The 25,014-nt window shown below is 41.6% G+C and overlaps 1 long non-coding RNA gene and 1 pseudogene across 1 annotated transcript in view; one reads left to right on the top strand and one right to left on the bottom strand.

Annotated features, from left to right (window-relative positions):
• The first annotated feature begins 2,363 nt into the window (after nt 1-2,363).
• Nucleotides 2,364-25,014, top strand: part of LOC131519200 (uncharacterized) — a 53,589-nt gene continuing 30,938 nt past the window's right edge. The window contains exon 1 of the long non-coding RNA XR_009265524.1: nt 2,364-2,523. This is a non-coding gene — a long non-coding RNA (uncharacterized LOC131519200). The remainder of the gene's footprint in view (nt 2,524-25,014) is intronic.
• LOC131484098 (U2 spliceosomal RNA) lies at nt 18,352-18,469 on the bottom strand (annotated as a pseudogene).

Here is a 25,014-nt window from a genome sequence, read left to right on the forward strand (position 1 = left end):
CACTTCTAGTGCTGTATTCAAATTGTGCAGAGCTTGAATGTAGAGGTCTCAGCCTTCTAGGGAGGCACATCAAGAATATGGTGTAAATATCCCAGAACTTGGTAGAAGTTCTTCCTTTTGCTTGTGAAGAGTGGTGATTTGGAACATCAGGCTATAGTCTCCAGGTTAGTCAGATTAGGGTAAACTATACTGTAACAGGACAATTCTTTAGTCTCTTCTTTGGGAGGCAATACATTTAGTGGTTAAGGAACAGGATTTGGTGTCAGACGGAAGACAAATCCCTATAGGGCAGGGATGGCATCACCTTTGGTGATACACCTGGCTCTATTCCTGGCAGAGTACATACTCAATAACTATTTGTCTAATGTTGAGGGAACGAATAGATGGATATATGAATGAATAATCTGCTTGAAATGCCAGAGCTGTTATATTTTAGCTTTATGGCCTTGGGCAGGCTACCCAAACTCCGTGTCAGTTTTCTTATTTGCAAAGTTGGAAAAATAACACTAACTGTACAGTTGAAAGTAATAGAAATCTATTGTATCAATGACCCTTAGCACGGTGCTTTAATAAAGATGAGCTTTCATTACAGTGGTAGCAGAAGCAATAATATTAATTGCATTCATAGTCCCAGCATGGGGTTGTTTTTCCACGGGGGAGGCAGTTAAATACCAGGTATAGATTCCTGTGGCAGCCACCAAGAGAATGGACAGAGGAAAACTGCAGTGCTGTGGAGTCTGGAGTGTTTTAAGAGGTTTAGGTGAGAGACCGTGCATGCTTTGGTCTTGGGAAAGAAGGTAGAATGGGCCGGAGTGGGTCTTAGTAAAACTGGCTCAGTTTGAAAGGGAGACTGGTCTTTAGGAAGTCAGTGATGTGTCTAGCCTCAAAGTTCAGGCCATTTCCACCACAGTGGGCCTAATATGACCATCTATGTATAGAAGAGGGGGACTAGATCCAAGGATGCAGGTGTGTGTGTGCGTATGTGCGTGCGTGCGTGCGTGTGTGTGTGTGTGTGTGAAAGGCCTGGAAGGCATTGCCTGGTTGGTAATAGAGACAAAGAAAGTCATGGGGTAAGATAGTGGGAAAAAGGGAAGCGTGTGTGTTAATTAAATTTCTTCTATTTTTCCATTCTGGCAGGGGTGGAACTTACTTGTGATGTTACCTATGGGAAGCATGACTGATAAGCTGACACATTGGGTTTTCTAACACTTATGTGCACTCACTCTTTCTGGCGAAAAACTATGATGTTTGCTGGCAAGTGATCCTATGCTACTTTTACAGCCAATATTCATGGACTTTGCAATTTACAAAGCACTTGCTAAAACGGAATCTATAAAAGTATAAACAAGAACCAATAGAGAAAGTTGGTGCCATCAATGTATGTTATTAGCCAGGGTACGCCAGGCATTGGGCCGGATATTTCATATACATTATGTCTGATTTTTACAATCCTTCTTTCCATTTTATAGGTGGGAAAACTGAGACAGACAGAGGCTAAGTAACTTGGTTAGCATGTTGTCAAGTCAGGATTCAAACTCAGTATATTTGAATTCCAAAGCAATGCTCTTTCTAGTACTCAGTAATACACATAAGGATGCAAAGCTAAGCATGGCCCTGTCTGCTTTTGTCTTCTCTCATCCACAAGTTATCTTTCATTATGTGGATGGGCTAGTTCAGTGTTAGGCATAGATACGTTGATGAAAAATAAGCATTTGCTGTTCCAGGGGCCATGCCTGTATCTTAATAAGAGCTACAGACATGGAGGCCTTAATATATGCCAGTTACTCTGTCTGCTAAAAGCGTCACATTTACGATCTCCTCGAATTGTCACGAGCACAGGGGCTGAGCACTGTGTATGTAGTGGGCTGGGATTAGTACGCGCACTCCTCCCTAACCCTCTGCTGTGCCTCGCCAGGGTGGGGTCTGCAGCACCGGCCTCTAGGCCGGATGCAGTAGGAAAATTACATGGGGGACTCCTGTTAACGCACGTTCGCAGCATTTTCGGCTTGACCACAAGCAGCTGGTTGGTGTAGGCCCTTCCCCCTTCCCCCGCCAATAAACAAGGGAGTCGTGAGTGCAGATCTAGTAGTTCTCCCTTATCCGCAGTTTCGCTTTCCAACGTGTCCATTACCTACAGGCTGGAAGCTGATGGTCCTTCTGACGAATCACCAGAAGCTCAATAGCAGCCTAACGCTATGTCGCAATGCCTCGGTCGTTCACCGGCTGTACCTCATCATATGGGCATTTTATTTATTAAAAAATTTTTTTAAAATGTTTTATTCATTTTTGAGTGAGAGAGACAGAGCGTGAGCAGGGGAGGGGCAGAGAGAGCGGGGTGGGGTGGGGGGGTCACAGAATCTAAAGCAGGCTGCAGGCTTTGAGCTGTCAGCACAGAGCCCAACGCGGGGCTCAAACCCAGGAACCACGAGATCATGACCTGAGCCAAAGTCGGATTCTCAATGACTGAGCCACCCAGGCTCCTCTCATATGGGCATTTTAGCATCTCATATTTTGAGAAGAAAGGTAAGTACAGTATAATAAGATATTGAGACAGAGAGAGGAAAAGAGAGGGAGGGACCTTATTCAGATACCTTTTATTACACTATAATTGTTTTATTTATTAATTATTGCTCTTAATCTCTTACTGTGCCTAATTTAGAGTACATCTAGGATAAACATAGTGTGTAGGGTTCGGTACCATCTGTGGTTTCAGCCGTCCAGCAGGGAACAGGGAATCTGGGAACGTATCCCCTGTGGATGAGGAGATATTAGTGTACCGCCCTTTACCAATCGATGTGAACTGTAAGCTGGATAGGGCAGCTTTTGTGGGACCACAGCCCGCCTTCTTACCTTCTCCCCTGCAATAGCGGAAATAATATCGACTATTACATGTCAAGCTGTTGCTGAATGCCAGTCTTTGTAGTGCCTTTGCTCCTTTGATCCTCACAACTACTCTCCGAGGGTGGAACTGAGACAGGAAGTCAAGGCCATTTGGCCAGTGTCTCTCAGTTGAGCAAATAGAACGGCTCCGATTCAAGCCCAACGTGTCTGTTCTTAGAGGCTGAATGCCTGGCAAGGATGTCTACAGCTGCTGATCTCCACCAGACTGTAAATTCTTTGAGGACTATTGTGTTCCGTCACCTTCATAACACCGGTCCGTTCAGAGTAGGGACCCGGTAATTCCTGTTACTCAGCAGGGCCACAGAGAGGTGACCGCTTCAGGTGACTGGCAGGGGAGTGAGGCATAGTGTATGTGCTCGGTGCCTTTTAATCCACCTGTATTGAAGCCAGGGTTATTTTTCTCTTCTAGATCTGACCTCTGTGTCCTCCTTTTGGCCAGTCGTCTTCCGTCGCTGTGGTTGTTTCACACCTACCTTTCCCAGTGGTTTACAGCCTTAACATTCTGCTCACTTTTCATTTTTAACTTAAGCCTCCCTGCTCAGACCTCTTCTCTGGGTGAATAAGGTTCGCTTTCCACAAAGAACATTTTCCAGTCAGAATTCCATACTTGGCTGCTTTCTGAGCTGTGAAGACCTGACCTGGGTGGAGGAGATATTTTTTTTTTTTTCCTGGGGAAAGGACAGGGCTCAAAGCTTTTGACTGGTCTCAGGGCCCAGTTCTATCTGGTGCCCTTTTAGATGTACTTGATTAGAGAGCTCCCGGGCTGGTTCTTAGGAGCTTCTTGTGGGCCAGCTGCTACGGTGGGTTGGCAGGTACCAGGTGTGGTAGGCAAACATACCTACCTCAGAGGCCAGGGCCCTTTGAAGTGCCGCAAGAATGTCACACTTCAAAGAAACCTCACTGCAGCTGTCACCTGGCTATCTAGCGGAGGTCAGGGAGTTAATATGCAACTACAAACCCAGTCCGCCCACCTCTGACCAGCACCTGGGAAGCTGGAGCACATTTTCCTCCGGTGCAGAGGATTTGAAAGCGTTGCTCCTAATTTATCTCAGCATTGTTCCTACTTTATCTCAGCAGGAGCTCAGTGCCCTGAGTTTTTAGATAAAAATCCATTGTACACGTCTGTCCAACAATAAAATAAGTAAATGAGCTGGATTTTTTCTTTTCTGAATAGGAATTCTTTCGTAATGAAGTCTCTCCAATTACTATTAGCAGGAGTTTGCTTATGGGACTAATCTATGAGAAAAAAATTAGCGAGGCTTCCTACAAACGGGGCATCTTTTATCTGAGGATCTCGATGCATTGTATGCAAATTAACGAACTCTCCTGGGCTTGGTGTGCACTCAATTACTGTTTTGAATGTTCCCTGGGCATCCAGCACTCTGGGGCTGAAGTGGGAGGCCAAAGCTTATTTAGAAATTGCAGCAAGATGAGTGCAGATTAGATCTAAAAAAAGGACTTCCTGGTTGTGCTGTTATTAAATGCTGGCTTGAATCACGGAGTCCGTTTTTAAAGACTTGCATGATGAGGGCTCCCTGCCACTTCCTCGATGCTCTTTTGCCACTAAACCAAATCCCCCTTCTCAGTAGAACAAGCTCAGTCTTGGACTTAAGCACAAATAGTAAAGGGTCAAAGGAAAGAAAAAGAGGATTGTGGTGGGGGACCTAGGAAAACCCAAATTCTGGACTCTGTGAAGGCTAGGGCAGCAAGGTGTTGATGCCTCAATTAGCATCGGAAGGAACACGTTTTTCACGGAGTAGATTTTGTTGCTGTTTTTATTTGCGAATTCAGACTTGAACTCCCTTTCCCTCTACCCTGGCCTACACATTCCAATAAAGATTATAGACTCTGTGTTTTTAAGAAAGAGCATAGACAGAATCTGCATATGTGTGTTTAGGATGGAGTTTCAGTTCAGATTTCTCTCTAGTGTCTGACAGATAAACCAGCCCTGATGTTCTAATAGTCCCTCTGCACTTGGTTTATATGGGCTTCGCGTTTCTTCTACCTGCTCTTTCTTGGGCAGGGAGAGAAAAGATTTGGAAACACAACAGGCTTTCTACACACTGTCCACAGCTACTCTGTTCGTGGAAACTGGCTGTCCTCTCACTTTTCCCCAGTCTCCTTCTGTCAGTGTCTTTGGGCCAATTAGAACCATCAAGTTTTCTCTCTCCCAGTGTCTTATGAGAACCATCAAAAGTTTCTGAAGTTTTGCTGCTAAACTTTGCAAGTAGTTTTCTTCTACCTTTAAGAATCTACCTTCTCACATCCAGCTGAAGGAGAGTGAGCGGAAGTCCACAGGAATTGAAAACAAGAGTTTCTAGAATTGGGCTGCTTATTTCAAAATTTGGTTCTATCATGCACTAGCCATATGAACTTGCACAAATTTCTTAATCTCTCTTCCTCAGTTTCCGTATCTGTCAAATGGGTACAATAACAATCCTTACCTTATTGAAAAGTTGGGAGGGTTTGTATGTAAAACACTTAATAAGCACATAGTAAGCACTCAAGAATGCTTTGATAATAATCATTACTGTTAATTAATTGGACTCCAAAAAATATAAGAATGAGTCTTATAGGGGAAGACTCATGCCTATATCTCTTCCTAGAACCAGAGCATCTTCAATTATTATAGTGTTTCTCCATTTGTGGCTTGGATCTTATTAATGGTTCATGGACTCAATTTAATTAGGTCTCAGCTAGCCCAAGAAAAAAAGAAAAAAGAGCAGTAAACAAGGTGGTATTAAGAATAGTATTGTTTTATAAAAGTTTGGTTTCTATTATATATATATTGTATATTGTATATGTTTACTTACATACTTATGTATATTTGTAAATATACCCACAGGAGGAATACTGAATACACTGTAAAATATCTTATTTCCACTGTAGTCAAACAAGTGAAAAACATGAGACTAAAATATGAAAAATTGAAAAAGATTGCTTGTTGCCACCCTGTGACTCCTCTGTGTTGTGGATTATATACTCAGCTTTTTCAAAATGATAGGGTCTTTTAGAAATCTGTTTAGGAAAGTCATAAATGCAGCCAATGAGGGAAGAAAGGAATCACTTAAATGACTTACATGGCAGGACAAAAACCATACATATGCAGTATGTAAGTTATGAAAACTCATTGTTTGTAAAGTAGATTCATGCAAAGGGTTAATATCCTTACTGTATAAAGAACACTTACAAAGTGTATGAATAGCTAATCCACAAAAGACGTGAATAGCAAACAAGCATTCAACCTCATTAGTAATAAAGGAATACAAAGGAAAACAGTAAAATTATTTTTCATATATCAAATTAACAATTTTATTTTATGGTATTACTAAATGTAGAAAAAGTTATTGGGAAGTAAATACCTCCACACAAGGCTAGTGAGAATAAAGATTGGCAAAACTTCTCTGAGGGAAAAATTTTGTGATTTCAGTGCAAAAGTCAAAATTGTATCTACCTTTTGAGTTGACAATTCTACTTAGAAGAATTTATCATAAGGCCATAATAAAGCAAGTGAACAAATATTTAGCAAGCAGATGTTCATTGCAGGAATGTTGTAGTAAAACACTGGAAGATAAAACATTTTCTTCAAAAAAAGATGATTGATAAAATAAACTTTGATATGCTGATACAATGGAATAAAAGATAGACATTAAAAATGATGCGTGTTTGGCACCTGGAGGAATAATTCCCCTTTGTGTGGGGCCTGGTGCTCACAGGCAAATCCCATCTTGAAAGGAGCTTTTCTTTCCTTGGACATCAGACTTCTCTTAAACTATTAAAGACTTAGACCGTAAGTTTTACAGTTTTTCCAAAGTGCAACAGGTTGAATTTAGGCAAATGCTAAGTTGAATAATAAGAACATGATTGGCGCTTAGTAATACATAATGAGGAAGAAATTGTAGGTTACTTATGCATGGGCCAGGTGTCCCTCACTGGCCCTGCTGTTCTCCATAAAAGTCCTGACCACACCCAGGTCAGCTTTGGCCTCCCTCCCCGGGGAGCCTGATGCAAGGGTCAAGCATTCTGGACTGTGTGTTGTTGTTACACCCACTGACGGAACTGCTGTCCCTCCCCTGCCTGGCCCAGCAGAACCCAGGGCTATGAACTAGGGCTGCCGGTGCCGTGCAGCTACCAGGACACTGCCCACCTGCCTCCCTATGGTCACTGGGAGCACTTCCTCCCCCAGGTAGCAACTGTGGGTGAGGATGACTTGGGTGTCCATCTAGTGTCCTTTTTGTTTTCCTCATGATGTATTGAGTCTAGACCACTGGTTATAGTTTGTAAAACAAACAAACAAACCCCCAAAAACCCCACTCCTAGTCCTACTTTTGAAATGTAGAAATTAGCCTCTAATCAGACTGTAACATATAGAAATATGGCCAATAATATGGCTAGTGAAAACGGTTATGACACGGTATTATGTACAGTATAGTATCATTTTAGGACAAATAGTATGAATTCATATACACTGAAAATAGAAAGGGAGAATATAACATTGGTAATACATATTAATATACTATATATTTTATATGTAATATTATATATGTAGCCCATAAAATTGGGATTGGTTGGGAGGATTCAGGTGATACCTCCCTTCAGTTTCTCTCCCTTTTGTAATTTTTCTCTAATAAGCAAATACTACTTTAATAATGAAGACAAGTGAATCTTTTTGTCATTGGTGCTGTCTTGTTCACTGACACTTGGGTCCTACAATGATATCTAGTGCAAAGCAGATACGTGCAAAGGGTTAATATCCTCACTTTGTGAGCGTATAAGGGACGCTTACCAAGTTTAGGAATAGCTAAGCAGCCTCTCAAGAAACATCTTGGATAGATGAATGAATGGGTAAATGTTGAAGGTCATCACTTCCATCGGGAATGGAGAGCAGTAAAAAGGGCTCTAAATGCATTGCTTCTGTCAATAGCCCTGGCTTGTTAGGTTCACAGGTGAGAGTTTTGTTAGCATGTGTGGAAAAACATAACTTCCTTTCTGCTTTAAAATCACCCATGGCTCTGGGCTCCCTGTCGTGTGCTCTTTCCTCCTGTGCAGAGGCTTCCTGCCTGCTGACCCAAGAGGTCTGGCTACTGCTCTCCAGCTAACCCGTCAGCCTTCCCCTGGGGGGTAGTATGACCATGAACTTGGTCCTTGGTGTTCAACTCAAGTCTGGCCAGAAGTTGAAAAGAGATGGCACATTAGCGACAGCATTCTTGTTTCTTGTCCTTCTTCATGGGGATGTTTTGGAGACTAAATTAACTGAAGCACCAGGTGTGGGGCTGGGAATGTGGTGAGTGATCACCCAATGTAAGTTCCCTGTCCATGGCCCTCTGCCCCTTCAAAGCCCTCTTTCTATACTGGAGGTTTTCCTCTGGAGGGCTGGGGTAGCTAATTATTTCAAGCTGGTGTGGGAATTAGCTCCAGAGATTGACTGGCAGATCAAAACTTGGATTGTTCTGACCAAAAGGAGCACCACTCTCTACCTCGTTAAGTGTGTTTTTGGCATTTTGTCTTTCTCTCTCTTTCTGGCCACTCTCCTGCTCATACTTCTTTTGGAGTCTGCACTGATGAATCTCAAGTTTTCACAGTACCACAGGGTTTGTGGGAACTGAATAAATTCCTTCAAGATCTAACATAAAAATAAGTCCTGGCCCGGTGCCTAAAAGAAGTCACTGGGAACCCATTCGGAGCTGGGCAGTGAGCCCAGGCCCAGGCTAATGAGACATTTACATTCTAGACCTTCCCTTCGAGTTTGGTCTTTGTGGGATGCATTTGTGAGTTTGTGCCGCAGGCGGGGGCCTCTAGCTTCCTAGTGTGGTGTGATGGGTTCCTGCCGGGGATCAGAAGCATCATGAAAACACACAAACAAATCCAACACATTTAACAAATGACAAATCCTTAGCCCAGAGCACTTGTTTTTTGCAACTACTTATTTTTCATTTACATTCTCTCCTGAGCCTTTGCGCCTTGCATGTCTGTTTACTGCTAAAATCTAATCTTTTACCCTGACGGGAGGCCAGAATAGGCAAAGGAAAAATGTAACCTCATTTCTTTCAGTATCTGTGGGAACACTTGGCCCCAGGGTCAATGTTTGTTGGAGTTTTAGGAGAGCATTTTAACCTATCAGGCCCAGGAATATTTCAAAGGCACCTAGAAGAGAATTGGGAATTGGGAAATAGGAGGAAGTTGAAGGTACAGTGATCATTTTGTTTGGAGAATAGTCTTGTCTTTCCAGTAGTCACTAGCAGATGAAAAAGCCAAGAGGGTTGACCAGCTCTTATGTTTAAGTTAGGTTAAAAAGAAGTGTTTTTCTCTCAGGTAAAGGTTGTTGGATGCTAGTATGGCAAAGTGTGGTACTTTTTCCAAAAATAGGAAAGCTGTTGTGCCAGTGTGCAGAGAAGAGAACCTTGATGGCTTTGTGGGTAACCTTGCAGGTTTTTTTCTAGGAGAGGGAGAGAACAAAAGGAGGCAATCACAGGGGCTCCTGAGTTAAAGAATCATTGTTGCAAATCAGGGGTGAGAAGTTACAAAGTTAATTTCCAGAAATTTCAGGTTCCCAGATTTGGGAATTGCTTTTTCAGTAATGGCTCTTCATATAGTACATTTTAAAAAAATGTTTATTTATTTTTGAGAGAGAGACTGGGGCCGGGGGGTGGGTGGGGGGAGTGGTGGATCCAAAGCGGGCTGGCTGTATGCTGACAGCAAAGAGCCCGATGTGGGGCTTGAACTCAGGAACCGTGAAATCCATGACTTGAGCTGAAGTTGGACGCTTAACTGACTGGGCCACCCAGGCACCCCTTTGTGTAGTACATTTTTATTTGTTTTAAGCACAATTTTAGAGGTGTCAAGAAAAACAATCCCAAACTTGAAAATAAGGGCAAAAGAGGACAGGATGTTCTATCGATATCACATTTGGGGAAATGTTTAAAAGGCCACCAAGGATTATATAATTATTCAAGGAAAAATACCTTTTGTTTGGTATACTATTTACCACCAACAAGGCCCAGACTCTGTGAGGTTACATGTTGATTTGTAGTGTTATGTCTGGTAGAAAAAATAACCCCAAAGATGTTTTTCATTGTCCTGTAGGACATCAACCAATATTGTATTTAACCTAGCAGTTTTATTCCTGCATTCTCTTTTACAAATTTGTATATATACCAGGTCCCCAAATGCTTCCATTGTGTTGGCTCCCTCATCCACGAGTTGAATATGAGTTAACATGTGTTTGTTCTATATTTGTGTGAGTCATGTTTTAACTATTAAAAAAATAACTCTTTGACAGTGGAGTTTGATCTCTGATTGTTTTCTGAACAAGATTTCCCATAATAACTTCTCTTCTGCTCTTTGATTACTAAGGAATAGAGTCAAGATTTTACCAACATTTATTTTTGTAGGAGCCTCATGTGCAATTCCACCTGTATTCTTCAAAAGCATCTTTAAACCTCCAACAAAATTATTTCCTGATTTAAATCAGTGTGCAAAATCTGTCCTCATTCTTTTTTTATTTAAAAAAATGTTTTATATTTATTTTATTTTTGAGAGACAGAGCACAAGTGGGGGAGGGGCAGAGAGAGAGAGAGGGAGACACAGAATCCAAAGCAGGCTCCAGGCTCTGAGCTGTCAGCACAGGGCCCGATGCGGGGCTCAAACTCACCAACTGTGAGATCATGACCTGAGCCACAGTTGGACACCTAAGCAACTGAGCCACCCAGGCATCCCTGAACCTGTCCTTGTTCTTAAAGGAGGTTACGGTGAATGAGATTTCTTCACAGCAATCCAGGAATTTTACCTAAATAGGAGAATCAATGTTTAATGTAGGTCAGTACTAACTTGAAATGAAGAGGTCTTGTATGTATACAGTTTTTGCTGGCTTTTGTGTTGAAAATTACGTCTACCCATGAAAATGGTTTGGGGGAGAAAAAGACCGAATTGGTTTCAAAGAAAGCCAGCTCTTTAAAAAAGAAAATATACTGAGCCATAAACAGTTAAATCCAGTCAGAATTAGTTGTTCATTGCCTGAATGAATTTGACCCCTTGTCCCTGAATAATGAGGCACTTCAATTCAACTGCTTTTTGGTGTGATACAGTTGCATCTTTGAAATTTTGGAGCTGTAGAATGATCTCAAATAGGTTTAATTGCTTGCAAAGAAAAATAGGCAAGAGAAACTGTGCCACTTTAAAAGCAAATAGATACACATATCTGGGACTGTAGCAATTCTATCTGTGTCTTCCATTCAAGCAGGTAAGATCCCTTTATAGAAATAAATACCTGATACTCAGAAAGGAAATACTCGTTACATGAACCTATCTGGTAGCTGGAAATAAAACTCCTGACAAACGAACTCCAAATGTTTAGCTTAATGTCCAATATTTAAAATCAGAATACAAGCACCAGTGATCTTTATACACATAGATTATTTCTTTCTTTAGAATACTCATTCTGTAGTTAAATACTTAAATTCTTGCTATCAGGTCTGTGTAAATGGACTGCCAGGAATTTTTTTTTTTCTTATTGTGGGCGTTGGGTTGTTTCTTTTAGAAAGTGGTGTTCATTCATAAATATGGTGTGGTCTTTGTTTACATGTGGGTTGTTTCTTTTAGAAAGTGGTGTTCATTCATAAATATGGTGTGGTCTTTGTTTAAAATTGGGGTATCCGCTCCTCATTGTACTATTCCATTAGCATCTTATTTCCAAGATGGAGTATCAGTCAACATTTCACAGGAGGGAATGCTTAATTTTCGTAGGTCAATATATTAAAAAAATCTAAGAGCAAGAAGGAAGTTCTACACTTCTATGATTTGTAAATTAGAATTAGTTAAAAAATAAAAAGAATTGAGATGTGAATTTTTAAACAGGATTGTACTAACCAGTGTGACAGTTATTCATAGTAAAAAAAATTTTTTTTAATGTTTTATTTATTTTGAGACAGAGAGAGACAGAGCATGAGCAGGGGAGGGGCAGAGAGAGAGAGGGAGAGGGAGACACAGAATCCAAAGCAGGCTCCAGGCTCTGAGCTGTCAGCACAGAGCCCGACGAAGGACTGGAACTCACCAACCGTGAGATCATCACCTAAGCCGAAGTCGGACACTCAACCGACTGAGCCACCCAGGTGCCCCCAGTTATTCATATTTTTAAGGATGATATTCTTGGTATTGTATATTTGCAGGCATCTAAATTACAATAATTAAAAGTGGACACACCTAAACTTCTCAGATTCACAAAACTGTTTTCAACTGTTGTTAAAAGATCCCTAAAGATACAGATGTTTATTATTTGGTTCCTTTTTGACTAGTAAGGCATTATAAATAAATGTAATGAGAAGCTTTTGATCTTAATAAAATGTCTTCAAATTAACAACAAAAAAACTGCGTTTTGAAATTGTTGAAATCAATTTCTAGAACCACCCCTACCCCCTAGGTTATTAATGTTTTCTTCCTGTTCAGTGTTTTGTGTGTGTGTGTGTGTGTGTGTGGGTTTTTTTTTTTTTTTTGTCTATCAGTTATCAAACCAATTGATAATGGGTGACTGCCGTCTTCCCTACCAGCCTTCAGAGCTGCTTATCTCTACTGTGAAGTTCTGCAGGAGTTATTTCAGGTTAGCTTATCTTAAACAAGCACTGTTTATGTAATTCTTCACTCAGGCTTCTCATCCAGCTTTGATTAATTTGGGGAAAATAGAAATGATGTTCTGGGAACTGTTGACCCCTCGACACAAAAGAGTTGGTCAGGCTGTTTTTGGTTTCTTTTGATAACTACTATTTTGAAAAGCACGATTATGACAGCAATAGATACTCCTAGCTGAATAAGCAGAAAAGAATAAAGACTCATAGGGGCCCCAAGTTAATCCATAAAGCTAGATCAGCCAGGGAAGGCTCTGTTTCTCTTTTGTTCAGCAACTTTCTTTAAAAAAAAAGTTTTTTTTTACATTTACTTATCTTTGAGCAATAGAGAGAGACACAGTGTGAGTGGGGGAGGGGCAGAGAGAGAAGGAGACACAGAATCGGAAGCAGGCTCCAGGCTCTGAGCTGTCAGTGCAGAGCCTGACAGGGGGCTTGAACCCATGAACTGTAAGATCATGACAGAGCCTGACAGGGGGCTTGAACCCATGAACTGTAAGATCATGACCTGAGCCGAAGTCGGACGCCCACCTGACTGAGCCACCCAGGTGTCCCTTGTTCAGCAACTTTCTGAACAAAAAAGAGGGGGTATCTGTTGCAGTCAAAAACAAACTGATAAGTATTCTTAAAATCTTTCCCCCCAAATTCCTTTTTTTTAATTAATAAAATGAAACTCAGATGGGTGAAGTAGGTGATAGGGATTAAAGAATACACTTACAAAAAAACAAAATAAAATGATATTCAATTTTTTTAAGTTAAAAAAATTTTTTTGATGTTTTATTTTTTGAGAGTAAGAGAGAGACAGAATGCAAGCAGGGGAGGGGCAGAGAGAGAGGGAGACACAGAATCCAAAGCAAGCTCCAGGCTCTGAGCTGTCAGCACAGAACCTGACATGGGGCTTGAACCCATGAACGTGAGATTATGACCCAAGCCAAAGTCGGATGTTCAACCGACTGAGCCACCCAGATGCCCCTAAAATTTTTATTTTTTTATTTTTTTATTTATTTTTTATTTTTTAATATATGAAATTTACTGTCAAATTGGTTTCCATACAACACCCAGTGCTCATCCCAAAAGGTGCCCTCCTCAATACCCATCACCCACCCTGCCCTCCCTCCCACCCCCCATCAACCCTCAGTTTGTTCTCAGCTTTTAACAGTCTCTTATGCTTTGGCTCTCTCCCACTCTAACCTCTTTTTTTTTTTTTTCCCCTTCCCCTCCCCCATGGGTTTCTGCTACGTTTCTCAGGATCCACATAAGAGTGAAACCATATGGTATCTGTCTTTCTCTGTATGGCTTATTTCACTTAGCATCACACTCTCCAGTTCCATCCACGTTGCTACAAAAGGCCATATTTCATTTTTTCTCATTGCCACGTAGTATTCCATTGTGTATATAAACCACAATTTCTTTATCCATTCATCAGTTGATGGACATTTAGGCTCTTTCCATAATTTGGCGATTGTTGAGAGTGCTGCTATAAACATTGGGGTACAAGTGCCCCTATGCATCAGTACTCCTGTATCCCTTGGATAAATTCCTAGCAGTGCTATTGCTGGGTCATAGGGTAGGTCTATTTTTAATTTTCTGAGGAACCTCCACACTGCTTTCCAGAGCGGCTGCACCAATTTGCATTCCCACCAACAGTGCAAGAGGGTTCCCGTCTCTCCACATCCTCTCCAGCATCTATAGTCTCCTGATTTCTTCATTTTGGCCACTGTGACTGGCGTGAGGTGGTATCTGAGTGTGGTTTTGATTTGTATTTCCCTGATGAGGAGCGACGTTGAACATCTTTTCATGTGCCTGTTGGCCATCCGGATGTCTTCTTTAGAGAAGTGTCTATTCATGTTTTCTGCCCATTTCTTCACTGGGTTATTTGTTTTTCGGGTGTGGAGTTTGATGAGCTCTTTATAGATTTTGGATACTAGCCCTTTGTCCGATGTGTCATTTGCAAATATCTTTTCCCATTCCGTTGGTTGCCTTTTAGTTTTGTTGGTTGTTTCCTTTGCTGTGCAGAAGCTTTTTATCTTCATAAGGTCCCAGTAATTCACTTTTGCTTTTAATTCCCTTGCCTTTGGGGATGTGCCGAGTAAGAGATTGCTACGGCTGAGGTCAGAGAGGTCTTTTCCTGCTTTCTCCTCTAAGGTTTTGATGGTTTCCTGTCTCACATTCAGGTCCTTTATCCATTTTGAGTTTATTTTTGTGAATGGTGTGAGAAAGTGGTCTAGTTTCAACCTTCTGCATGTTGCTGTCCAGTTCTCCCAGCACCATTTGTTAAAGAGACTGTCTTTTTTCCATTGGATGTTCTTTCCTGCTTTGTCAAAAATGAGTTGGCCATACGTTTGTGGGTCTAGTTCTGGGGTTTCTATTCGATTCCATTGGTCTATGTGTCTGTTTTTATGCCAATACCATGCTGTCTTGATGACAGCTTTGTAGTAGAGGCTAAAGTCTGGGATTGTGATGCCTCCTGCTTTGGTCTTCTTCTTCAAAATTACTTTGGCTATTCGGGGCCTTTTGTGGTTCCATATGAATTTTAGGATTGCTTGTTCTAGTTTCAAGAAGAATGCTGGTGCAATTTTGATTGGGATTGCATTGAATGTGTAGATAGCTTTGGGTAGTATTGACATTTTGACAATATTTATTCTTCCAATCCATGAGCAGGGAATGTCTTTCCATTTCTTTATATCTTCTTCAATTACCTGCATAAGCTTTCTATAGTTTTCAGCATACAGATCTTTTACATCTTTGGTTAGATTTATTCCTAGGTATTTTATGCTTCTTGGTGCAATTGTGAATGGGATCAGTGTCTTTATTTGTCTTTCTGTTGCTTCATTGTTAGTGTATAAGAATGCAACTGATTTCTGTACATTGATTTTGTATCCGGCAACTTTGCTGAATTCATGTATCAGTTCTAGCAGACTTTTGGTGGAGTCTATCGGATTTTCCATGTATAATATCATGTCATCTGCAAAAAGCGAAAGCTTGACTTCATCTTTGCCAATTTGGATGCCTTTGATTTCCTTTTGTTGTCTGATTGCTGATGCTAGAACTTCCAGCACTATATTAAACAACAGCGGTGAGAGTGGGCATCCCTGTCGTGTTCCTGATCTCAGGGAAAAAGCTCTCAGTTTTTCCCCATTGAGGATGATGTTAGCTGTGGGCTTTTCATAAATGGCTTTTATGATCTTTAAGTATGTTCCTTCTATCCCGACTTTCTCAAGGGTTTTTATTAAGAAAGGGTGCTGGATTTTGTCAAAGGCCTTTTCTGCATCGATTGACAGGATCATATGGTTCTTCTCTTTTTTTTTGTTAATGTGATGTATCACGTTGATCGATTTGCGAATGTTGAACCAGCCCTGCATCCCAGGAATGAATCCCACTTGATCATGGTGAATAATTCTTTTTATATGCTGTTGAATTCGATTTGCTAGTATCTTATTGAGAATTTTTGCATCCATATTCATCAGGGATATTGGCCTGTAGTTCTCTTTTTTTACTGGGTCTCTGTCTGGTTTAGGAATCAAAGTAATACTGGCTTCATAGAATGAGTCTGGAAGTTTTCCTTCCCTTTCTATTTCTTGGAATAGCTTGAGAAGGATAGGTATTATCTCTGCTTTAAACGTCTGGTAGAACTCCCCTGGGAAGCCATCTGGTCCTGGACTCTTATTTGTTGGGAGATTTTTGATAACCGATTCAATTTCTTCGCTGGTTATGGGTCTGTTCAAGCTTTCTATTTCCTCCTGATTGAGTTTGGGAAGAGTGTGGGTGTTTAGGAATTTGTCCATTTCTTCCAGGTTGTCCAATTTGTTGGCATATAATTTTTTATAGTATTCCCTGATAATTGTTTGTATCTCTGAGGGATTGGTTGTAATAATTCCATTTTCATTCATGATTTTATCTATTTGGGTCATCTCCCTTTTCTTTTTGAGAAGCCTGGCTAGAGGTTTGTCAATTTTGTTTATTTTTTCAAAAAACCAACTCTTGGTTTCGTTGATCTGCTCTACAGTTTTTTTAGATTCTATATTGTTTATTTCTGCTCTGATCTTTATGATTTCTCTTCTTCTGCTGGGTTTAGGCTGCCTTTGCTGTTCTGCTTCTATTTCCTTTAGGTGTGCTGTTAGATTTTGTATTTGGGATTTTTCTTGTTTCTTGAGATAGGCCTGGATTGCAATGTATTTTCCTCTCAGGACTGCCTTCGCTGCGTCCCAAAGCGTTTGGATTGTTGTATTTTCATTTTCGTTTGTTTCCATATATTTTTTAATTTCTTCTCTAATTGCCTGGTTGACCCACTCATTCGTTAGTAGGGTGTTCTTTAACCTCCATGCTTTTGGAGGTTTTCCAGACTTTTTCCTGTGGTTGATTTCAAGCTTCATAGCATTGTGGTCTGAAAGTATGCATGGTATAATTTCAATTCTTGTAAACTTATGAAGGGCTGTTTTGTGACCCAGTATATGATCTATCTTGGAGAATGTTCCATGTGCACTCGAGAAGAAAGTATATTCTGTTGCTTTGGGATGCAGAGTTCTAAATATATCTGTCAAGTCCATCTGATCCAATGTATCATTCAGGGCCCTTGTTTCTTTATTGACTGTGTGTCTAGATGATCTATCCATTTCTGTAAGTGGGGTGTTAAAGTCCCCTGCAATGACCACATTCTTATCAATAAGGTTGCTTATGTTTATGAGTAACTGTTTTATATATCTGGGGGCTCCGGTATTTGGCGCATAGACATTTATAATTGTTAGGTCTTCCTGATGGATAGACCCTGTAATTATTATATAATGCCCTTCTTCATCTCTTGTTACAGCCTTTAATTTAAAGTCTAGTTTGTCTGATATAAGTATGGCTACTCCAGCTTTCTTTTGGCTTCCAGTAGCATGATAAATAGTTCTCCATCCCCTCACTCTCAATCTAAAGGTGTCCTCAGATCTAAAATGAGTCTCTTGTAGACAGCAAATAGATGGGTCTTGTTTTTTTATCCATTCTGATACCCTATGTCTTTTGGTTGGCGCATTTAATCCATTTACATTCAGTGTTATTATAGAAAGATACGGGTTTAGAGTCATTGTGATGTCTGTATGTTTTATGCTTGTAGTGATGTCTCTGGTACTTTGTCTCACAGGATCCCCCTTAGGATCTCTTGTAGGGCTGGTTTCGTGGTGACAAATTCCTTCAGTTTTTGTTTGTTTGGGAAGACCTTTATCTCTCCTTCTATTCTAAATGACAGACTTGCTGGATAAAGGATTCTCGGCTGCATATTTTTTCTGTTTAGCACACTGAAGATATCGTGCCAAGCCTTTCTGGCCTGCCAAGTTTCAAAGGAGAGATCAGTCACGAGTCTTATAGGTCTCCCTTTATATGTGAGGGCACGTTTATCCCTTGCTGCTTTCAGAATTTTCTCTTTATCCTTGTATTTTGCCAGTTTCACTATGATATGTCGTGCAGAAGATCGATTCTAGTTACGTCTGAAGGGAGTTCTCTGTGCCTCTTGGATTTCAATGCCTTTTTCCTTCCCCAGTTCAGGGAAGTTCTCAGCTATAATTTCTTCAAGTACCCCTTCAGCACCTTTCCCTCTCTCTTCCTCCTCTGGGATACCAATTATGCGTATATTATTTCTTTTTAGTGTATCACTTAGTTCTCTAATTTTCCCCTCATACTCCTGGATTTTTTTATCTCTCTTTCTTTCAGCTTCCTCTTTCTCCATAACTTTATCTTCTAGTTCACCTATTCTCTCCTCTGCCTCTTCAATCCGAGCCTCATGGTTTCCGTTTTGCATTTCGTTTAAAGCGTTTTTCAGCTCCTCGTGACTGTTCCTTAGTCCCTTGATCTCTGTAGCAAGAGATTCTCTGCTGTCCTGTATACTGTTTTCAAGCCCAGCGATTAATTTTATGACTATTATTCTAAATTCACTTTCTGTTATACACTTGATCTTAGCCAAAAGGCCGAGAAGCGATCACTTTCTGTTATATTATTTAAATCCTTTTTGATCAGTTCATTAGCTGTTGTTATTTCCTGGAGATTCTTCTGAGGGGAATTCTTCCGTTTGGTCATTTTGGATAGTCCCTGGAGCGGTGAGGACCTGCAGGGCACTTCCCCCGTGCTGTGGTGTATAACTGGAGTTGGTGGGCGGGGCCGCAGTCCGACCTGATGTCTGCCCCCAGCCCACCGCTGGGGCCACAGTCAGACTGGTGTGTGCCTTCTCTTCCCCTCTCCTAGGGGCGGGATTCACTGTGGGGTGGCGTGGCCCGTCTGGGCTACTTGCACACTGCCAGGCTTGTGGTGCTGGGGATCTGGCGTATTAGCTGGGGTGGGTAGGCAAGGTGCACGGGGGCAGGAGGGGCAGGCTTAGCTCGCTTCTCCTTAGGTGATCCACTTCAGGAGGGGCCCTGTGGCAGCGGGAGGGAGTCAGATCCACTGCCGGAGGTTTGGCTCCGCAGAAGCACAGAGTTGGGTGTTTGCGCGGAGCGAGCAAGTTCCCTGGCAGGAACTGGTTCTCTTTGGGATTTTGGCTGGGGGATGGGCGGGGGAGATGGCGCTGGCGAGCGCCTTTGTTCCCCGCCAAGCTGAGCTCTGCCGTCCGTCCGGGGGCTCAGCAGCTCTCCCTCCCTTTGTCCTCCAGCCTTCCCGCTTTCTGAGCAGAGCTGTTAACTTATGACCTCCCAGACGCTAAGTCGCGCTTGCTGTCGGAACACAGTCCGTCCGGCCCCTCTGCTTTTGCCAGCCCGACTGGGGGGCTCTGCTTGGCCGGCGAGCCACCCCTCCGCCCCGGCTCCCTCCCGCCAGTCCGTGGAGCACGCACCGCCTCGCCGCCCTTCCTACCCTCTTCCGTGGGCCTCTCGTCTGCGCTTGGCTCTGGAGACTCCGTTCTGCTAATCCTCTGGCGGTTTTCTGGGTTCTTTAGGCAGGTGTAGGTGGAATCTAAGTGATCAGCAGGACGCGCGGTGAGCCCAGCGTCCTCCTACGCCGCCATCTTCCGGAACTCCCCCGCCCCTAAAATTTTTTTAATGTTTATTTAGTTTTGAAGAGCAGAGAGACAGAGAGTGAATGGGGGAGGGGCAGGGAGAGAGGGAGAGAGAGAATCTGAAGCAGGCTTCAGGCTCTGAGCTGTCAGCACAGAGCCCAACGTGGGGCTTGAACTCACGAGCCATGAGGTCATGACCTGAGCTGAAGTCAAACGCTTAACCAACTGAGCCACCCCAAAATGATACTCAATTTTAAAGAGAAGAATAATGATAGAGATGAATTATATAGTTCCCATTCCTTCAATGAAATAGCTGAATAGCATTTTGTTCATGTAATGGCATATGGCCTGTAACTGGTACCTTTAGAAAATAAATCAACTGACTCCATTTTCCTGTGGGTAGGCAGATGAAATTAGAGCACTTTGTACTAAATGAAAAAAAAAATTTTGTTTTAGCTTTTCCTTGAAGTCATTGTTTCACGTGGTACACGTATGATTTGAAGATGACTTTCCCACAGTACAACTGGCCAACTTAATTCCTCCAAGACATAGGAATGACTGAAGAGTGTTTTTAGTTTTCCTCAGAAAAGCAGGTTAAGCAAGCTCTTGTGTCTGGAACCTGGTGAGTCTAATGTAATCGTATTCATCCTGCAGTGACAGCCCCAGTGACCAGAAGTTGCTCAAACTGTAAAAGAATAGAGTGGGTCTCAAAGTAAATAACAATAGCTCAAAACATTTGTGGAGGGGTAGGGACATTTAAGGAATTTTCAGCCTTCCGGATTTAACAGGTGGAACACAGAATAGTTTGTGTTGCTTGGTCTTTCTATCTAGTAGAAAGATTTGCAGTTCAACTCCAGCCCATAATCCACAATTGGCCAGAGGCAAAATTGTGAGGCAAATCTTGTTCCCACTTTGTCCTGACTGGGTAGCATTGCAGATAATCTCATGGGCTTTGGAGTCTGACTGCCTGAGTTCAAATGCTGACTCTGCACTGCTAGCTGTATGACCTTGGCAAAGGTGCTTAAACTCTCTGTGCCTCAGTAAACCCATGTATCAAATACAGATATCAGTGGAACTCACTGTCATGTGAGTATATTGACTTAGCATGCATAAGGAACTTAGCAAAACTGCCCAGTGCAGTGTAAGCATTTAGTAAGTGTTAGCTGCTATTTTTCATAATTCTGCCTCTGGTATCCTAGGACTCACTATTTGTTGTTCCTATATACTTGCGTTTATTTATTTTGTATAAGAAATAATCACATATCTAGTTTTAACAGTACATTAAGAAGACATTAATGAGTAAGTCAGAAAGAATTCTAGGGATGGAGAAACCTTTCCAATACTCAGAAATGTAATCACCTAAGTACTGTTTACTGCAGGCTTGCAAATAACCAGATGAGCAAAGTAAAGGACAATTCCTGTTTAGAGTCAAAGGCTGGGATTTTCCTTGTAATGCACAAGGGGGATTGATTGACAGGACACTGAACAAGAAAATACCCTTTTCTTAAGTGAAATGGGTTTGTATCTTTTATGGCTTTCTGACTCCTTTGTGTACCCAGTGAAAGCTAACTCTTTTTCTTGCATATGTCCTTTACTCTCACTCATCTTTTAGGTCTCAGCTTGGACATTACGTCCTCTGAGAAGACTCCCTTCCCTCCTTGAGTTTCCATAAGAAACTTTCCCACCTTTTATAGCACTTAGCGTGTTATATGGGAACAACAGTCAACCTGTTAGTCTCTCCCATTAGATCACAGATTCATGAGAACAGAGAAATTATCTATTTTGTTTGTTGTTGTAAACTTGGCCCCTAGCACAGTGCTTAGTGCATAATAGATGCTCAATAAAATTTCGTTCTGTTTAAGACCTTTAAACTTTGGTGCTGGGGGCCGTTGGTTTTGAGCATTAGTAAATGTGGACCCTGGAGGGGCTGGGTGAGCCTGAGGCTTGCTGGGCATTATTTTCACATGCAGCGTATATAGGAAGAATGAATTAGGCCCCTGGAATTCCCCTGGCAATGAGAATGTGCTTCAGTTTCTACTTACCTGTTTTCTTACTCTGTGCTTTGCTCTTCAAATACAATCTTTAACTCCTGAATATTGAATGGCCCCTGATAAACCTATTGTAGAGGCTGGGGCTGGGGCTAGACAAGACCTGCAGTGGGCATTGGGATGGGGAAGAGGCCAGTCACTTACCTGTTCACTTTTGGGCCATCCCAGGATACAGCTCTATTTGTTTTTCAACTGAAAGGTCAAGTCCCTGTGCAGAGCCCTCAGTGGATGTGCAGATAGCTTGTTTCCGTTTCCATTTTCTGGCCTTGGGCTGCTCTGAGACTTCCTCCAAAGGTTTATGAGTATCTTTGCTAGATAACTTGGGGGTTAAACTTCCTTTTGGAGGAGATAAATCTTACCCGAGTCATTCAAAGAATTCTTATTATTCAGAATCCTTTGTGGTGTGGGTTAACCCAGCTGGACCTGTGGCTTCCCTTCTGTCATCTCATCTGCCTGTTCATCTCACTTGTTCATATCTTTCTGCTGAATGAGGATGTTAACTGGTCAAAGTGTCTGTATACTATATGCAAAATGAGGTTGCTGTTGTGTCACCAAGGAGGAGCCCTTTACCTTTTTGCCATTTGCATGAGAAGAAAAGGTCCATTAAGAAGGTTTGTGCTGGGTAATGATTATGTGCCTCTATCTCTTTTAATTCCTGCTTTAAAAAGGAAGTGACTCATACTGTAGATAAACTGGACTTGAAAGAATGTCTGGCTTATGCAAAGCTCTTATTTACATACTAGTCTCTTTCATTCACAAGAAAATAGGGACTCAAGGACTTTGGAGTTCCTCCCTTTTTAGTCCTGCTCTTTGATAGCCTAAATGATCTCTGGGAGGATTTTGTCTACCCTTAGCACGTTCCCCACCCCCCCACCCCCCTTCCTTTCTCTGTTGGACCTAGGAATTGCAGGAAGGTAAGAGCAGAGACCAGAGAGATAGTATAAGTTCCTCTATCTTACATTCCTAACTCCTGAAAGGCTCAGACCTTCCACCACTAGTATTTCATGCCTTCTTGTCTGTCTAGATGAAGTTATATTTACACCCTACAATGTCTTTCCCAGGGTTTAATAAAGTGGTTTAGAGTCAGGTTAGGGGCATGTGCATTAGTGTCAGCTAGACCTGGCTCGGTTTCAGACTAGCTGTGTGGTCTTGGGCAAGTCATTTATTTCTTCTATAAATAGGAATCCTAATAGTAGCTGGGTCAAGACTGCTATGATGGTGACATGAAACTTTATGTAAAGCACATGGCCTGGTAACTGGCCGGTCGTAAACTCATTCAATATTTGAGATTATCATTAATTGAGAATTTTATGTGTAGGGACACGTGGGTGGCTCAGTCGGTTAAGCGTCTGACTCTTGATTTCGACCCAGGGAATGATCTCACAGTTTGTGGGATTGAGCCCTGTGTTGGGCTCCATGCTGACATCACAGAGCCTGCTCTCCCTCTGTCTCTGCCCCTGCCTGCAAAATAAATAAATAAACTTAAAAAAAAAATTTATGTATAAACTTAGTCTCTATTTTTAAAATTTAATTAATTAATTAATTTATTTATATATAATTTATTGTCAAATTGGTTTCCATACAACACCCAGTGCTCATCCCAACAGGTGCCCTCCTCAATGCCCATCATCCTTAAACTTTGTTTTGGAGAGAAAGATCATGAGCAGGGGAGAGGGAGAGAGGAAGAGAAGAAGGGGGGCAGGAGAGAGAGAGAGAGAGGGAGAGAGAGAGAGAGAGAATGAATCTTAAGCAGGCTCCGAGCTTAGCATGGACTCAATCCTACAACCCTGGGATCATGACCTGAGCTGAAATCAAGAGTTGGATGCTTAACCAACTGAGCTACCTAGGAGCCTCAGTCTCTACTTTTTAATTTTAAGTTTCTTTTTTTTTTTTTTTTTTTTTTTTGCATTTTATAAATAATTTCTTCAAGTTTAATTATTTTATTTCTCAGTATTTGTTGAACAAATGAATTTGGTGAATGAATGGTAGTAGTTTATGTTCTCAATTATAAGACCCTACTATAGTCTCAAAAGTTCTAATTTGTTCCTGAGGTTTCTGGGCAGACAGTCCACTTCAGGGTGAAGAGTTGATTCTTTTCTTTTACAGCATTAAAAGGGGTTCCTAGAAGCCAGGTTTCCTTGCACTGCCCACTGGCTTCTGAACCAGAGGTGACCTCAGGCAGGTGTAATCCAGAACAACTCCCACTTAGGCCTGGCCCAGTCTTCCCACCAAAATGGCTTCTGGACAGGGCAGTAGCCAAACAGTCCTCTCTTGTTTTCCCCTCCCTTAAAATAACCCTTCTCTCACTCAGAGGCAGTTATTAATTCAGTTGTAGCTCATACATTAGTTCAGGTATAAATGACTAATAAAGTAAACTCTTGAGTTTCTCAGGGATTCTTTTTTTTTTTTTTTTTTTTTAATACTTCTTTTGCTCTGTTGCCTATCCTGCTTTGCTGCCTATTCGTTCATTTGTTCCCCCCATCCCTTCTTCTCACTCCCAACGATTCAGCCAACCAGCAGTAAATGGAGACTTGAGGGCTTGACATTAAGGCATTAGTGACACAGTCCTTCCATTCATGCATTCAACAACCGTTTGGGAACATGTGTTCTTTGCCAAACAGTGTACTAGATGTGTGTATATTAACTAAAAAATGAAAGAGAGAGAGACATAATCCTTGTCTCTTAATGGAATTTATAACCTAGCCTCATCTTTATGGGAGATCTTAGGGCTTCATTAGGACCCACCCAGCATCCAAGCCTCACAATTTCATAACTGCTTTAATTCGATTTGATTTTCACCTCCATTCCACTTCAGTCATCATTTTACATAGGCACTTCATAGGCATTTACAATTACACTTGACCTTGTCATCGCCCAGTACTGAAATCTTAAAACCCCATAGACTGGCTTGCTAACTACAGCCTCCTGTCCTTCCAGCTTTTTTACCCCCATTTTCCATGGGGGTAAATACAGCCATGTATTTCCATGTATTTCCTGTAGTTCCTTTTTTCTCCCAGTCTGTCAGTCTCTGCCATATGTTCACATCCCTTCCTGTCCAGCCTGGACAGGATGATGGCTTAATGCTTTGATTTTTCTCTAGAGAATACCGTCACATTCCTTGCACCTCTTTCTGCTGGCATATCCTTCCAGATCCTTTCCCTGTATTAGTACATTTTCTTTACTTCCACTTTTTCATCAAGCTCGTGAGTGCTGATGGGAAAATAGTCACGCAACTTTGTCACAACAAATGTATTGTCTTCAGCTTCAGGCAGGCTTGCATGGCTGAATAGTAATCTTTCTATAAGTCTGTGGTTATCTCTTTCATTTTCCATAATTGCTTTGTTTTTTCTTCAGGCTTAAAAAATTTTTTCATTATGGAAAATTTCAAATATACATAAAAATAGCATAGTATCATAAACCTTCATATATCTATTACTTAGTTTGTGATCAATCTTGTTTCATCTCTGGCCTCTCTCACCCCAGATATTTA

The sequence above is a fragment of the Neofelis nebulosa genome, chromosome 8 (assembly GCF_028018385.1).
Source record: "Neofelis nebulosa isolate mNeoNeb1 chromosome 8, mNeoNeb1.pri, whole genome shotgun sequence".
NCBI classification, from domain to species: domain Eukaryota; kingdom Metazoa; phylum Chordata; class Mammalia; order Carnivora; family Felidae; genus Neofelis; species Neofelis nebulosa.